This window comes from Sminthopsis crassicaudata, chromosome 4 (assembly GCF_048593235.1).
Source record: "Sminthopsis crassicaudata isolate SCR6 chromosome 4, ASM4859323v1, whole genome shotgun sequence".
Classification (NCBI taxonomy): Eukaryota; Metazoa; Chordata; class Mammalia; order Dasyuromorphia; family Dasyuridae; genus Sminthopsis; species Sminthopsis crassicaudata.
In genome coordinates, this window is record NC_133620.1 from 84,895,691 (window position 1) to 84,914,424 (window position 18,734).

General features: G+C 34.9%; 1 long non-coding RNA gene across 1 annotated transcript in view; it reads right to left on the minus strand.

Annotated features, from left to right (window-relative positions):
• Positions 1–18,652, minus strand: part of LOC141540656 (uncharacterized) — a 65,794-nt gene extending 47,142 nt beyond the window's left edge. The window contains exon 1 of the long non-coding RNA XR_012481587.1: positions 18,565–18,652. This is a non-coding gene — a long non-coding RNA (uncharacterized LOC141540656). The remainder of the gene's footprint in view (positions 1–18,564) is intronic.
• Positions 18,653–18,734: the final 82 nt, after the last annotated feature.

The window sequence follows — 18,734 nt, forward strand, 5'->3', positions numbered from 1 at the left end:
CAATCCATATAAATGATCAGGGAATGTGGAATGAAAAATCCCTGAAGGCAAAACATAAAAGTGTATAACTAAGAATTAATTACCTAGAAAAAGGTGAGTGTAACCCCACAAGGGGGCAAAAAACGTAACTTCAATGAAAGAGGACTTTCAAACATTCTGATGAGAAAAAAAAAAAAGTGGGACAGAAAGGGAACTTTTAAATAAAAATATGGTCATCAAATTAAAAATAAAAGCATATGCAAGTAAATTATCAAAAGGAGTGGGAAGAGACAAGATGCAGGAACAGGCCAGGAACAAGTTGAACTTTCTCATTGTTCCCCTCCATCCAATTTAAAAATAATGCCTCAAATCAAATTCTGGAGCATCAAAGAAACAAAATATCAGAGGGAGACTTTTTTTTCAGCCTAAGACAATTTGGGAGGTTCACAGGAGAGTTGTCTAACATTTTGGTGGGCATAGGTCTTGAGTGCAGCAGGAGTGTAAAAGAGCATGAGCAATAGTATTGCAGCAGCTTCAGGAGCTATCAGGCAAGAGACAGTAAGGAAGTCAGACAACTGGTTAAAAAGAAATTACAGGAAACCCTCTGCCAGCACTACATAAAGCTGACACTGACTGGCAACTCTCTTGGACATATTTAATTTTGGATTGCAGTTGTCGAATAGAGAGAAGCATTTGTGAATAAAATGGAGCAGGTGCTTGGCCACTGATCCAGTGCTAAAAGAAGTACTAGTACTTTGCTATAGGGGAGCATCAGCCTGTCCTGAATAAAGACCAGTGTATAGATCAAGAGAACAGTAAGCACACCCCTCCAAGATAACAGCACCTTGGAATAACCAAAAACTTGCAGATTCCAGAACTAGTTCTAAAAAGAGCAGCATGAAAAATCCTAAACCTTGGTACAATCCACTCTTCCACTTTTCTTACAAAATGACTCCATGACCCTACAGAAAGCACATAATTTCTCAGCTCCCCAGTTGACTTAATAAGACTAGAAATTGAAGTTAAGTTGCTGAGTTGCATGAAGATGTTCCTAACCCAGAATTCACTACCTAATTATGATCATAGGTCTATTAAACATATGTAAACACACCCCCATACATGCACATACTTTATGTATTCTGGACTTAACAGTAAATTATATATTAAAACCCTGACAACAAATAAGGTTTTTAGTTGAAATTCCAACTCCAAATTGATTATGTGATATATGCAAATAAAGGGAAATACTAGTTTCCTATTTTTGTTAGTCAGACAATGTAGAGATATCTGGATACCATGATACAGGAAAACAATCTAGACAGTGACTAAATAGCATAGTGACTTATATGGTTGGGAAAGGTGTGAATACCATATTATATTTTCTAGAGTCTTGATCCAGAAAAAACTTCTTTTCTAGAGCCTTAATCCAGAAAACATTCTTTTTCTAGATTCTTTTCTGAATACTCTCTCTAGAAAATGATCCTAGATCATTACCTATCTTTGTGTTCAAGATCACTGGGGTTATTGGTCTTTGAGTTCTAGATCACCTAGGTCCCCTGCCTTTGCATGTTTTCCCTGTCTTTGCATTCTAGTATACCCAGATTTCCTGTCTTTGTGTTCACAATCACCTGGGTTCCCTGTCTTTGTGGTCCAGATCACTGCATCCCCTGTCTTTGTGTTCTAGATCAGTTATTTAATCTGTCTTTGCATTCTAGATCAGATATTCTAGGTCATTTGGATTTAATATGTCCAGGTGATTTATAATATTGGTTCTAGAACACAAAGACATATAACCCGGGGCAACTATAAAATAAAGGTTAGTCCAGATGATCTCAAATATACCTTACAACTCTTGCTCTATAATACTATGTCCTTATGATGTGGGTTATAGTCCCTTTAAGATTCCTTTCTGATTCCCAAATCCCAAGGCTGAAGAAGCTGGGATTCACAAATCCTGGTCAAAAGCACCCTTTTGAATTCCAATGGGAGATATCCGGACTCTCCCAAGCCCCATGTGATCTGAGCCAACTTGGGCTCTCCCAGCCCCCATTCTAATAATCTGCTCAGGTTTCCCACCCTCCACCCCAAGCACAAACAGTTTTGTCCTTATCTAAAAACCCATAGAATTCTATTCAAATTCTAACCCTGGCTGAAGCTCAAGCCTGAAGCCAACCTGTGACTCCACCCTCAAGACCCTTCAGATTATCAAAAGCCCCCCTATTATAAAAGGGGCAAAACTGGAGTCCACTCTTTGCAGAGATCCCAAACATGGCATCCTTGTGCCGGTCATGTCAGGGATTTCTGCCCACTAAACCTGTAGTTCTGGTGCCCTTTTACCTCCACCCTCAATTTTACTAACTAAACTTTACTTCCAAATCCCACAATAAACCTCTTTTATCAATCTAGGTTTTCTGGTCTGTAAATTCCTTTAAGGAGGACTCTTGTGCTGCTACTAGACCTCATTTAACTCTGTATATTTGCACCGAATCCAAAAGGGTTGCAGGCAAGCTCTATTTGACTCCCTGTGCCTCGAACTTGCCACTAGACCTCAATTAATCCTAATTTCATTTAGATACTCCTTATCTAGTTCTCTTCACATATATGAACTGATGCTAAGTAAAATGAGCAAAGAACCAGGAGATCATTCTACACAGCAATAATATTATATGATCAATTCTTTCCAACAATGATATGATAAAGCCAGTTCCAATGATCTTGTGATGAAAAGAGCCATCTAAACCCAGAGAAAGTATTGTGGGAACTGAGTGTGGATCACAACATAGTATTTTCACTTTTTTGGTGTTGTTTGCTTGCATTTTGTTTTCTTTCTCATTATTCTTCCCTTTTTGATCTGATTTTTCTTGTGCAGCAAGATAATTGTATAAATATGTATACATATATTGGATTTAACATATATTTTAACATGTTTAACATATATTGGATTACGTGCCATCTAAGGAAGGGTGTAGAGAGAAGGAGGGGAAAATTTGGAATGCAAGGTTTTCCAAGGGTCAGTGTTGAAAAATTATGCATGAATATGTTTTGAAAATAACAATATTTAACAAATATTATTAATAAATACAAAAGATAATTATTGGAGCCATAAGGGCCCAGACAATATACTCCAGTTAGAAGCAATAATAGAGTTGATCTGATACTAGTTCACAGTTAAAGAACTGGAGATGAAAAATTAGGAATGATAGGAGATTATGGATGAAGTAATCAGAGAGCAAGAAGTGAAATATAGCCTGGTCATGGCTAAAATGGTGTTCAAAAACAATCACCAATAAGGAAAGACCCAAAGCAGAAGTTTCTTCAAGATATTTCTCAAAAAACATGTGAGCCTCAACTGAAATAACACAGGATAAATGTTTTACAAACTTTAAAGGGTTAACATTAATCATTGCAATTGATGTATGGTTTTTAACTGGTATTTATTCCATCTAACTATAATATCATTCAATTCAATTTTTTTCTATTTCTTTATATAAACTTTGATATCAGAAACAGATGAATAAGGTACTTGGAGAAAAGAAAACTTAGGGAGGTAAGCATAACAAGTTCACATAAGTGAAGGATTATCTAATGAAAGGAGAATTTGATTTGCTCTGCTTGAGATGAGAAATGGATATAAATTCCTAGAAGGCAAGTTTTGGTTCAATAAGGGGGAGAACTCCCTAACAATTAGAACTATTCAGTGTGCAAGTCACTTAACCCCCATTGCTTCAGCTAGCAAACAAACAAACAAAACAATTAGAGCTATTCAGAACATAAATGATCTACTTTGGAAGGTAGTGAGGAAGAACATGCCTAGTAAAGTTCAAGCTAAAACCAGGAGACTGTTTATAGTTTTGGAAAGTGTTGGACAAGACTTTCAAAGTCCTTACTGACCATAAAATTATGTAAGAACTTTTTTATCTTAAATAATTTTTCACCACATTATAACTATATCTAAATAAAAAGACAAAGATAGATATAACATACCTTGGGAAACTGCAAGCAGAACCATGGTAGGTCTGAGATATTTACTCTGTGGCATTTTACATTTTAGAGTTCACAACTTCACTATGGGCTTTCCCCAGAAGGGTAGAATTAAATATGCACACAATTAATCAGTCTGTAGCAATACATAGAGATAGAAAAGCCAAATATAATTATACCTAAGAATTATATTTGCATGTCTCTCTATTTGTAGTGGCAACTTGAAATGTCACTGTAAAGAGACAGGAACTGATTAACAGTACTGTAACACAGATGTCCTTGTTTCGCCTTTTCAAAAAGCTGTTTTCTTCATTTTCTAAAATAGTATGCTTATTTAAAGTGGCAACATAAATCAAGCACATACATCATTGTGAATAGAAAAATTAAAGCTCATCAGGCCATTTTCATCTTAAGTGGCCCCATGGGAGTGATGAGAAACTGGTACTTGGCCTGGCAAACAGGAACCAGTGTACTGTTTTACATGCTGTATTGCTTAAAACCACCAGAAAAAAAATCAAGAAGAACAAAAAAAAATAAATAAATAAAAATAAAAATAAAAAATATAATTCCTGTCTAATTCTAATATCTATTTCCTTTAACATGAATCCACAAATGTGATACAGCAATCTTAGGTTCATTAACAGAGGCTATGATCTCTGCTCTTTAGAGAGATTGTAGTGCAATACAGAGAAATAATCACATGTAATGTGTGTCTCCCCACACATCTCCCTTCAGTCTTGTTGAGTAGAAAACAGGAAAGTTAATATTAAGGTTCTTACCACTAGGCGGCTCACAGGTTTTCCTGTCCCTTTAACAACTTTATATTGAGACTGCTGCACTTGGCCAGAGACAATTGATTTCCTAAGGCCACAGATGTAGAGTGGAAAGCCATCTAGTGCAAACCCCTAAATTTACAGGTAAGGAAAATGGAGTCCAAAGGAGTCACACAAGTAATTAGAGGCAGAGATAGGCTTTTTGTCCAGGTCTTCTCACTTTTGCACTCTTTAGGGATATCTAATTTGCCAAGAATATTAGGACTTCATTCTCATAATTTGTAATACTTTTGTCTTTTATAAACTATGGCATCAAAATGAAAAGTGTGTTTACCTGTTGCATTTAAAATAGAAAACAGTTATGGTTTTATTATTACATTTGTAAATTTTAAATTTTAAAATTTAAATTTTAGTTTAATTGTAAAATGAATCATTTATATAATACTATTTTAGAACCTAACAAAAATATGAAGACTATAAAAGAAAAATTAGATTCAGAAAATAAAAGTATATCAATTATGCTATAAATATATGATTCTATAAATTTATCATTGCAATAGATTAATATAATTAATAAAATAAATCATTTATTAATTAATATAATAATATAGTACATATAATATAAAAGCAAAAACATAATTTCAAAGAAATTTGTTGTTAGTCTGTTGAAGGATATAATTTAAGGAAAAGGACATGTCCAATCTGAGCTCAGGACTCATAGAAGCTGATGTGAAGTTCAGATATGATAGTTCCTGGGGGATCCCTCAAATCTTGGTAAAAGTTTACTTCCTCAGTGATATCCTCCACACACACAGATGTCACAGGATATCAAGAGCCAAAGTAAGGTTGTAGTTGAAGAATGATGATTGAAGAGGGTGAATTTGAATACAACATATAAGCAAAAAGTTCAAAAACTTTTCCAGTTATCAAATGAAAACAGCATTAAAGGATAGCAGAACCCAAATTATTTGAAGTTAATAGTCTTGTTTCTTGTTCATTTGGTGGTAATGGTGATGGTGGCCCTTAATTATTTAAAAAAAAAAAAGGATCAATGATAACAGGAAGGTTGACATCTTGACTTGCAAGGAAATTAGATTTAAGTGAATCAGAGATGTGCAAAGTTAGCTACTTCACCCTCTCCTTCCATCAGTTGAGTCTAGTGGCAAGACATGTCAGAATTCAATGAAGGACTTTGACCCTTTTAAAAAGCTGAGGTCTTTCTCAGGTCCCAGTTTGTCAGAGTCAATGTCCATTCAGTGATTAAAAATAGGTTGGAATTGAGATAAATCATGGCTTAATTTTTCTTCCCAAAAAATTCTCTTGTTTCTTAAGAGAGGGCAAAATACATTTTCTTACTAGAGATATGGGTGATTACAAGTGTGGAATGGATATAATACTGTCAGATTTGATTGCTTTGTTGTTCTGTTTAGCTTAATGGTTTTTCCTGGTTAAAATAAGGTGTATGGAAGGAAGATCAGGCAATAATTATAATATATTTTTAAAGGACAAATTCTTTTTAAACTTCCATTTAACAGAAAAAAAAGACAAATAGAAGTCAATTTAGTTTATGTTTATTAAGCAATCTATTTCAACTAACCTTGAGGAATCTATAACAATACATCTATTAGATAAATTTATAGAATCATTTGATAGAAAAGTGGAGTTTCTATTTACAATAACTCTTCCTAAAAGTTGAGCTCAAAACATTAAACATTCTCTTATCATCAAAAATATTCCTAAGTTGTCTAAGTTTATGTTATTCAAATTAATGATTTATACTTAGGTTTCACCATTTTCCTACATAAAACAGATCTGTCAGTCAACAAGCATAGTTTTATGGTAATAAGTTACCATATCTATCTTCCACATAGAAAGCAAACTGATAGTCCTAAAACAAAGATATGATACATCCAGTTTAGAATTTCTCATTTTATTCTGGTGTCTCTAAAGAGCCACTGAAGATTTTTTATTTGAAGTAAGGGAGGGTATGATAAGGTCATATCTGTATATCCAGACTCTAAATTTGTTATCTGTGTGGAAGTTGGAGGGAGTAACTTATTGCCATAGAATTATGCTATAAATTAGAGAAAGGGGGAAAAAGTGAGAATTATCAAGATATAACTCTGAAATCTAGCTCCCAATTATCATCTTAAACTAATTTCATAATATTTCCCTTTGTATACTTTCCATATTGATAAAAACAATCTTGAAACTGTTTGCTATAAACAACTATTCCTCTCTTGTTCCATGTTTCAGTAGAGATAGATCTGTGTTTGGTATACATTTCCTCCTTTTTAGGTCTTTTTTGTTCATTTTTTTTTCCCATTCTACGCAAACCATGCAGATATAGAAATACAGGGAATCTAACTCTTTGTGTTGCAGCCAGCTCAGTACTGGAATCCTCAAGGAACATAAGATAAATCTTATATATTGACCTTTGAGACTGTAGCTCAGAAGAAGCCACTCTCTCAAGTCAAGCCTATTACATTCCCATCCTCACTGAGGCTCTGAGAGATTTGAGGTTGATATTGATTTTTTTTTTTTGCCATACTCATGAGCACTCATCAGTCAATTCCCCTGGTCACCTTAGGGACCCAATAATTAACATACCCAGTTTCATTGAACTACTTAATGTCAAATTAGCTTTTAAAAGTTGTTTTGTTTTTTCTTTTTTTTTTTTTTTTAACATCAAAGATATAGCAACAACAAAAAATAACAAAACAAAACATGAAATTTTTTTTAGCAATTTTTCCCACAATGCCTCCAAGACATAATCCTCCCTTAACTCCCATACCACCTTTATCCATTAAAAAAAAAAAAATTAGTCCTCTGCATTTACTGATCTAGGCCATATTTCTTTTAATCTCACAGCAAGCAGCAGATACTATCTTATTAGTATGTTGTGGAAAATTAGATGGCAGGGGGTGCACAGGAACTCACCCTTTATCTACAGATAAGGAAATTGAGAAACTAAAAGGTCAAGTGACTAAAGGGATTGCAGTGAGTCAGCAAAGAGACCCAAACTCAGTTACTTTTCATAGACCAGGGCTCATAAACTGAACAAATGTTACTGGTCAGAAGATCTTAACAACTCACATGATTGTTCTCCAATCTCACTGGCTAAATGATCTTCCCTTCAGTTTCCATGATATGGTTGACAGTCACATCCCATCTACATCTCCATTTAGTTTCTCCTATGTTATGACTCCCTAACCTTCTCAGCCCTAAGTAACCTTCTCTTCAGTTTCCATGGTATGGTTGACAGCTGCATCGCTTCTACATCTTCAATCCCCCCCTCCCATTTTGACTGCCTAACCTGCTCAGCTCCCTTGTTCCTCATAAATAATAAGTTTCTCCACCATCATCACCCCACTTTTACACATACACACTTACACACAAACAAACACACACACACAAAATCAAAATCCCTTTCTCCGCAGTTAGGAGGTGCTCATTAACAAGAATAACACCTATGACAGAAATACAATGTTGTTAACTTCAGGGGAAGTATCCCCAGTTCTATGAATGATAACTCAGAAATCCAGATATATTTTCGTACTGAGAACCCATAATCACAAAGGCTGGAATCAATCCACTATTGTTCTACTGGTCTCACCCCTCCTTTGGTATTAGGAAAAGTAAATATGAAAATTCTAATCACTTACAAATACACTAATCTGTCTACCTCCTGTGGCCAAGCTCTTAGATTCATGGAAAATTAGAGCAGGAAATGGGCCTTAGAGATGATCAAGTCCTGCTTAGTAAATGCCAGTTGTTTCCTATTACGTGGAGAGTTGAACATAAATGTCTCAGTTAAAAGGCCTTCACAATCTGACTCCAACATACCTTTCTAGCCTTATGATACATTTCCTTTTCACTCACTCTATACTTCAGTCAAACTGGCCTTCTTGCTTACAAATAACTTCCTGTTGTTCAGTTGTTTGTCATGTCTCCTTATGACCCCATTTGAGATTTTCTTGGCAAAGTTACTGAAATGGTTAGTCATTTCTTTCTCTAGCTCATTTTACAGATGAGGAAACTGAGGAAACAGAGTTAAGTGACTTGCCCAGGAAATATCTGGAATGAGATTTGAATTCAGGAAAATGAGTCTTCCTGAGTGCAGGCCTGATTCACTATCCAATGAACCCTGTAATTGCTGTCATAAATGACATTTCATCACAATTTTCTGTTTCCTTGGGGCAGGCTACCCCTTCTTTCTAGGAATACATTACAACATCAATTCCAGGTATTTCAAAATCCAGTTCAAGGACCACGATTCAGATGAAATTTTATCTGATTCTCAAATATTTCTAATTTCTCAAAAAATAATTGCCCTGTATATTATGTACATATTTTATATGTGCTACTTCTCTATATAAAATGCAATCTCTTTTCTTCTTCTTTTTTTTTTTTTCCCTGAGGCTGGGGTTAAGTGACTTGCTCAGGGTCACACAGCTAGGAAGTGTTAAGTGTCTGAGACACTTAATTCAGGAGAACCAGAATTCAGGGCTGGTGCTCTATCCATTGCGCCACTTAGCTGCCCCCAAATGCAATCTCTTTTCACTTAGTAATTTGCATCCTCAATGCTTAGGACAGGCCTTAGCATGTGATAGATGCTTAATAAATGCTTATTGATTGACTAAAGTGCAATCCCTCATTTTATAGATAAGGAAACTATGGACCACTAAGGTAAAGTAACTTTTCTAATGTTACACAGTCAATTGGTGATGGAATGAAGAGTAGAATCAGATTCCCTTCGTGTACAATTTTGTTAAGGATTTTTGGTGGTTGTTGTTTTGGTTTGGTTTGGTTTGGTTTTTTACTAGTACCAGCTTCAGCATTTCTATGTCTTCCAGTCAGAGCATGATAGATTTAGAGTTGGATTTGAGGTCTTCTATGTCAAACATCTTCACTTTTATAGAGTTGGAAACTAAGGTTTGGTTATACAAAGTCACTTCCTGAAGGTCAGGCTGTTAGTGAATGAGAAAGCCTAGTTTTGAACAAAGATTTTCTAACTTTAGGACAAATGCTATATCCTATAGCTTTCCATATATTCTTACAGAGACTTTTCAGGAAATCTTTCAAGAATACCAAGAAAACTATTCCATTATTTAGAACTTGTATTTTCCCAAACATATTCTATGACTTTCCTGCATCTATGAATTGTCTACCTTCTACCACTGCATTTATTTCTAGTGTTAATTTTCTAGTGTTAATTATGACAATTCATATTTGTATTTAATTATATAGAGCTTTATTGCTGTAATATTCCTGGTTTCTTCTGTCTCCTGGATCCTCCATGTTCTTTCCCCCCATATTATCAATTTTTTAAATCTCCTGAATAAAAGAAAATCTGACCTCTCTTTATTAAAATTAATTACTCTGGACATAGGCAATGTGTCCCAAATTCATATATGTGAATATTCATTTAATAAGAACTTGGGTTTCCCTTCAATTGATCTTTTCATCAGTCTTCCTTATAAAAAGTCTAACTAAAAAACACTATCTAGATTATTATGATGAAAATAATATTTTCTGAATAAAGTTTGTCTTATGGAGTCTCTACTTGACTCATTTAATTGCTCTCTCTTGGTATCTTCCTTCCCTTAAGGTAATTACCCAGCTCTACAATGCAGAGGTAACCCATTAGAGTGGAAGGGGTTCTTCTATGAACTCTCGATTATTTGTTCTTCCTAACCTCAGTATCCTCATACTATTTCTGTTCTGCCTTTGTCTCAAAGATTATATACCTATATGACACAGGTAGATGATGGAAGATGATGGAAGATGCACCAGAATTAGACTCAAAAGTCAAAGAAAATGCAGCTGTTACTCTGTGACTATGTTACTAAACCCTTTGAGTCTTAGGAGTATTGTGAGTAAGCAAAGACAAACAGATGCATAGACACACATACACACACACACAGAGACAGAGACAGAGAGAGAGAGAGAGAGAAAGAGTGAGAGAGAGAAAGAGAGAGAGAAGAAAAGAGGGAAGAAGGAGGGAGAAAGGAAGAGAAGGAGGGAAGGAGGAAGGGAGGGAGGGAGGGAGGGAGGGAGGGAGAGAGAGAGAGAGAGAGAGAGAGAGAGAGAGAGAGAGAGAGAGAGAGAGAGAGAGAGAGAGAGAGAAAGAGAGAAAGAGAGAGAGAGACAGAGAGAGAGAGACAGAGACAGAGAGAGACAGAGAGAGACAGAGAGAGAGACAGAGAGAGAGCGCACAAACACCTAGGAGACAAAGACAAAGAGAGGGAGATAGATGTATGTGATATACAGTTAAAATAGGTATTCAGTACTTACAGTACAGTACTTCACAGTCACTGTGCTAAATTTTGAGGCTATAAAGATGAATAAACATGATAGCCCCAGCCCTCAAAGAACTTACACTATGTAGATGCAAATTTATAGCCTCCTTTTTCACTTCTCTAGAAATCCTAGCATAACATAAATATGCTTACATGCTTAGATTACCTAAAATAGCATCACCCTCACTGGAGATCCCATGGTCTTGGTTCTGGGGGAGCAGGAATCATGTAAGCATGGACTTTATGTTTTAGTCTATCATGCAGTTGGAAGCAGCCTTTTTCTGTAAAGGGCTAGAACTGAGCAAATGCACTTGGAAAATGGAGCACGTGAGACTAATTTCCAATTGGACAATTCTCTATTAACTTGTTTGAAGGTTGACCCTCCCCAACTATTCTGTGCTGACTTGATTGGTGGGACAAAGAAGGGGAAGTGATGTGTGTGGGTGGAGTAGGAGGAGGAAATTGCTTCATTCTCCTGGTGGTGGAGAGAGAGGAAGGTGATATAGAGATTACTAGATCTAATCCCCTGACAGAGACCTAAAGAGACCAAGAATAAAGACTTTTGATTAGCCTGACTCAGGCTGATTTCTGGGAAGAGAGTTCCAGCATTTTACCACTGGCTGTATAGTTGGAACTGGCTGCATCTTTGAAAATTATGTGACCAGGAGACTTTCTCTTTCTAGTAGCTTCCAGGATTAAAGAGTCTCAACAGATGCTAAAATGTTATAAGATAAAAGGGGCCTGAGGCCATCTCCATTTCCTCCATATGAGACCAAGAAATAGCCTAAAGCACTTAATAAGGAGTCTGAAGACCCATGTTCTAGTCCCTATTCTGGCTTTACTTTGCCATGTGACCTTGAGTCACATAATACCTCTTTAGATCTGAGTTTCATTATGAATGAAAAGGGGGAAAAAAGATGAATGAAACAACATATACTAAGTACATACTAAATGCCAGGCATTGTGCTAAACTCTGATTCCTGCCTTAAGAAGATTGTATTTTACATTGCTGGTGGAGTTGTGAAAGAATCCAGCCATTCTGGAGAGCAATTTGGAATTATGCCCAAAAAGTTATCAAACTGTGCATACCCTTTGACCCAGCAGCGCTACTACTGGGCTTATATCCCAAAGAAATACTAAAGAGCGGAAAGAGACCTATATGTGCCAAAATGTTTGTGGCAGCTCTTTTTGTTGTAGCTAGAAACTGGAAGATGAATGGATGGCCATCAGTTGGAGAATGGTTGGGTAAATTATGGTATATGAAGGTTATGGAATATTATTGCTCTGTAAGAAATGAGCAGCAGGAGGAATACAGAGAGGCCTGGAGAGACTTAAATCAACTGTTGCTGAGTGAAATGAGCAGAACCAGAAGATCACTGTACACTTCAACAACAATACTGTATGAGGATGTATTCTGATAGAAATGGAAATCTTCAACATAAAGAAGAGCCAACTCACTTCCAGTTGATCAATGATGGACAGAGGTAGCTACACCCAGAGAAGAAACAATGGGAAGTGAATGTAAATTGTTAGCACTAATGTCTGTCTGCCCAGGTTACATGTACCTTCGGAATCTAATGCTTATTGTGCAACAAGAAAATGGTATTTACACACATGTATTGTACCTGGACTATATTGTAACACATGTAAAATGTATGGGATTGTCTGTAATGGGGGGAGGGAGTAGAGGGAGGGGGGGATAATTTGGAAAAATGAATACAAGGGATAATATTATAAAAAATATATAATAAATAAAAAATATGCTAGAAATATATAAAAAAAGATTGTATTTTATTGGGGGAGACCGCATATATGGAGGAGTAGTGTCTAGGGAAAGGTATTTTGTTTTGTAAAAAAGGGCAGTGAGTAGAGCCATATGAGTAATTAAATTCACCATTAAGATCTTCAGAGCAAATAGAACATATCTATACCATGGGGAGATTTGGGCTAGCTGATCTGTAAGGTCTCCTTCCAATTCTGAAACTAACTGGTTTACTTTTTTTTCCACTTGACCCTTAGTTTCCTCATCTCTGCCTTACAGGATTATTGGGACAAAAATGCTTTGTGACCTTAAAAGGAAATATAAATGTGAGTTTCTATTATAATTTCAATCACACTAACCATTATAATTTTCATCATTTAGTTCTCTTCCAACTCTAAATAATCCATGTCTATAAATGAATTTTGTTAATGTGTGAGCACCAGAAGGGAATCCTTAGAAAGTCCCACGTGTACATTTTAAATATAGGATTGTGGAAAAATAACTTTGTCTTTATTAATAAAAATCATGAGTACCTCTCATGATGCTTATTTTAAGTCTCTGGAAATGTTTTTGGGGAAAGAGCATCCTTTCAGCATTCATCAAATATTATTGAGTGTCATTCACATATGAATTCAGCCTGGCCTCTTAAAAATTAAAAAAAAATTAAATACAGAAAAGACTGATGATGGTTTAATGATTTGGAAACCCTCATCTCTCTTCCAGGAAAACAGTCATTTAATGTCTCATCATGCTGTACCAACAGACCATCTGTAAGCTTAGAGAAGGACTGCTGTATAGCAGATGTGCCAGCCTATAGCAATAAATGGCAAGCTGGAAATAGATTTTCTTCATCCCTGGGGAATATAATTCTAGTAGCTACACAGAACAAAGAAATATTCCTTATTTTTCAATTGTTTCATAATGCCCTTTTTTAGTCTCCTTTCTCAGGAATGTTTGTCTCTGAATAGTATTTCTGGGTTTTGTGGAGTACTACTTTATATGTTTCTAAACTACAGAGATTATCATTCCTCCTATCAGTCATTCACATGATTAAGGCTTATAAAAGAAATAATATTATCAGATTTATGAATATCTGAAGCTGCTGCATCCATTTAGACATTTTTGGATGTGTACATTCATTTTTCAAATACAGATGTACCTTATTTCATGCTTATGTTTAATGAAGGGGAGCTTAGCAAAATCCAAAAGATTGGGTTTTGGAGTCAGGGAACCTTGGGTTCAAAATCTACCTTCAAGATTATTAGCAATGTGAAGTCTTAACTTCTCAATATTCTATAAGAGTCTCTAAGCTACAAATACTGCATTGTATTCAAACTGCATTGTTGGAGGGAGGTTTTACACTATCAGTTCTCACTGACCCCCCAAAAAATTATTGTGGGAAAGAAAGAATTCCATTTTTCTCAATTAAAACATATTTTGAATTCTATAGAATTAGTGAGCTTTCCTTAGATTGCAATAAATAATACCCAGAAAAGTTCCTTTAGCTATGTATAATCCTGTCTAACTCTATTTTCATTCCCTCCCTCAAAATCATTCTTCACATATATTTTTCCTTAGCTATGCTCCTATTCACTCTTCTATAAACTCTATGATACCTCTTTATTTCCCACCAAATATAGGTCAGACTCTGATTCCTGACATAAAAGCCACTAATTAATGGGGCAAATGACTTCATTACCCCATTCCTCATTCTTTTCTTGTTATGGCTCTTCCTTTTAGGAGACTGAGCTTTCAGAAAGTATTTCAATTTTGGATTTTTGTCATGTTTTCATCATTTTGTTGTTTTATTTTTTGTTTTTGTCTTTTGTTTTTAAAAAAGAAAGTTATACAAAGCTTGTGGATTAAACAAAATAAATTTCTAAATTAAAATAAATAAATAAATAATATCCAGATAGCTTCCATTTTGTTCAGAAACATACCTAAGTTTAAAATGGATATTCATTCATTTTAACTCATCTGATTCTATAGAAATCATTTCAGTGACAAATAAGGGAAGAAGCAATTTATTACAAATGAACCCACGATAAATTTGATAGTCCAAATATTAGACAGAATCTGTGTAGACACAGACTTATTATTACTTGCTTTTTTCCCCCCACAAGAAGTTTTATATGGACATATGTGGTTTTTAATCTAAGCTGCACATTTCACAAAGTGAAATGAGCATATAAGATATACAATGCTTCCTGTTTTGAACCAGCAGGAAATAAAAGGGATGTTTTCATCTGCCATGCCACAGCATGTATCTCTGATCCAGCCAGATCTCCAAAGTGCAGAGACTTATAAACATTTATGTTAATTCCATCAGTGTAAAAGGATGAAAATGTTAACATGTGAAGAAAATTACCAGGTCCCAGAAAAAAAAAAATCACTTACTCTTAACAGCTGACCTTAAAGAGACTAGGCACCTCTCCAAAGTTATAAATCTCTAAAAAGGAACATTTTGATAAAATGCCCAGAATGGGAATTGTAAAAAATGATTTTATGTTCAATTTGGATTAGGTTATGGGGGAAAGTTGACATTTTTATTTTATTAACATCTATTTAGTATTTCATTCTAAAACCACATGGAATGATTAAATATCTAAATATATACACAAAGCTTAACTATTTCTGTTTTTTTTTTTCAATAACCACCTAGAAGAGAATGTTTATACCATAACCCATTCTAGACAAATCAGACACCATATAGCCCAAACTGAGTTTATCATCTTTCCCCACAACTTTGCTCCTGATTTTGAAGTTCTATCAGGGGCATAGCCTTTCATCGCATTTTCTCAGTTTCAGAAAACTTTTTATTGCTTTCCTATCCCTCATATATTATCAAAATCAGTTACTGAATCTTATTCATTCTGCCTCAACCAAATCTAGCTCCTTCTCTTTATTTCAGATGCATACAGTCAACCACAGGTTCTCACAATTACATGTCTGTACAACAACCTTCTATTAATTCTTTCTAACTCTACCTTTATTTCCTTCCCCACAAATCATTCTTCACAATACTGACAGATAAAATTTCCTTAACTATACTTCTACAAACTCTATGATATCTCTTTATTTCCTACCAAATATAGTTCAGACCCTGATTCCTGGTATTCAAGGCACTAATTACACTGTTCCTTTTGGATCTTCAATTTAATTCAAGAAGGGAGGAAGCATGCTTTTTATAAAATAAATACCTACTAGATGCAGGTACTGTGCTAATTGCTTTATATAAACATCATTCGCTTTTTATCCTTATAACATTCCTTCAAGATAGTGCTATTATTGTCTCCATCTCTTATCTTAAAATTGAGGAAACCTAGGCAAACAAAGCTAGTTTGTAGATGTCATTTAACTAGAAAGATGGGGATAATTATAATGAATATTATGAAAGTGGAATCAATAAAATGTATGATCTGATGGGTATATGGGGGTGAAGGAGAATAAAGAGCCAGTGATGACTTGAAGCTTTTAGTTCCCAGTATTTGGAAGTGTTTGAGCAGAAATAAGAGGAAATGTGGGTTTAAGAGGCCATGATAATGGAACAGAGAAAGCACTCAGTTAAGCTCTCTCTCAACACTCCTTTCCAAATAACTTTAAAATAATGACTCAAAACAAATTTTGTACTGGCAGAGTCAAGAAAAAGACAGAGTAAGACACCTCAAAGCAACTTAAGTCAGGAAGGAGAGATCCCTAACTGCAAGTCAAGAACTGACCTGGATGTAATACCAGTGATGGAACTAGGTGTGGTGACAGTAGCATCAGTAGCAACAAAAGCCTTGGGAGCGCTCAAGTAAAATTGAAAGCCATGATCAAAGAAAAATCATATACATCATCTTTCAGAAAGTCAAAACTATGCCAAAGGGATATGTAATTGTATATCTGATCTTGTAATATAACTAGTAGTTTTCTTTCCCAAAGGGATCAAAGAAAAGGGAAAATGACCAATTTGTACAAAATATTTATAGCAGCTCTTTGTGGTGACAAAGAATTGTAAATTGAGGGGATGCCCAGCAATTCAGCAATGACTGAACAAGTTGTAGTATAAAATTCTGTAGGAATACAATTGTGCTATAAGAAATGCTGAGTAGAATGGGTTCAGAAAAAAAAAATCCTGAGAATACATATGAACTTATTCAAAATGAAGTAAGCAGACCAGGAAAATATTGTACATAGTAACAGTAATATTGAAAGGTTGATCAACTTTGAAAATCTTAGCTACTCTTATCAAGACAATGACCCAAGACAATTTGAGTCCAGGAGAATAAATAGGGGGTGTTAGAATAGTTTAGACAATAATTGGGGAAAGATGTGAGCCAGTTAGGTAGAAGTCATTTAACTAGAAAAAGGGGGATAGTTATGATGAATGTTATGAAAGTGGAATCAATAAGATGTGGCAACTGATGAGATATGAGGGAACCCATGATTTAAAAAAAAAAAAAAAACAACTAAAAAGAGAACTGATGATTTATCAGTGCAGATTGAAAAATACTTTTTTTTTACTTTCTCACAGTTGTCTTATATCTGTGTTTTCTTTTGTAACATGACTAATATGAACATATGTTTAAATCAGTATCATATTGCCTGCCTTCTCAAAGTATGACAAACAAAAGAGAGTGAAAGAAATTGGAATTCAATTTTTTTAACGTTTAAAAATACATATAATTAAGAAATATTTAAATAAATAAATAAACTTTTTTTTTTTTTTTTTTAAGTAAAGGAAAGTCCACAGCACAGAGTTCTAGGATACATGCAGTGCAGGAATAACTATCCCAATATGGATTCAGAAAAGGAAATAAAAGAAAAGGTTTCACCAAAACAAAAACATAAAGAAAACATTGTTATAAAAACCCAAATAGAAAAGAGTATCCAGGAATAAGAGGTGATCAATAATGTCAAACAAATTAAGAAGATGAAGACTGAGAAAATCCATTGGATTTATCAAATAAGAAGTCACTGGTAATCTTAGTGAAATAAGTTTCTATTGAATGATAAGTTCAGAAGACAGAATACATGGTGTTATAAAATGAATAGATACATAAAACAAGGAACTAAAATAACCAGTCTAGACAACTTTTTTTTTTTTTCCCTAGTTGTTAGATGAGGAAGAAAAGGATAGATATATATAGAATAATAGCCTAGGGGAGGGGGAGGGCCAACAGGCTCAATTGAAAACAATCTAAGAATGTGGCAATTCTGGGCATGTGTATTAGACAGCAGAGAAAGAGCTAAGCTCTTTATTAAAAGATATTGAAAAGAGATTTTGGAAGAAGCAAACTATTCACCTTCATATTTGTCTCAGGAAAAACGTAGTCCTAGGAGATCTCCCCTCCTTTCAATTAAACTGTTTTTATACTTAGAATGCCCTCCAATCCTCTCCAGCACATCATTACATTTATTGAATTCCTAGCCACCCTTAAAAAAAAAAAAAAAAAAAAAATTAAAACTCTGACACCTTCAGGAAGCCTAAACTTACCTAATTCTCTCCAGCTGTCCTATATTCCTGAATTCCACTTTCTTCTCACCTTATAGATCTAGCATCATCTAGTTCAACTCTCTAATTTTACAAATGAAGAAGCTGAAATGCTGGGATTTAAAATAATTTGAGCAAAGCCACACAAGTAGTAATTGGAAGAATCATGATTTGAGCTCAGGCATTGATGAATATACAGATAACTACAATATTATCCTACAATCAATATCCTTTTTCTAGACTAAAAGCTCCATGAATCAAGCAAGCAACAAGGATTTATTAAGCACCTACCTTGTTTGGGGTACTTTGCTTAGCCATTAGAGATACAAGAACCGAGATCCCAGTCCTAAAGGAGCTAAAGGAGAGAAAATGTTCATATTATAGGTACATAGCAAATAGAACTAAGTTTATTTGGGGAACAAGATACTAGCAACTGAGGGATCAAGAAAAGCTTCATGTAT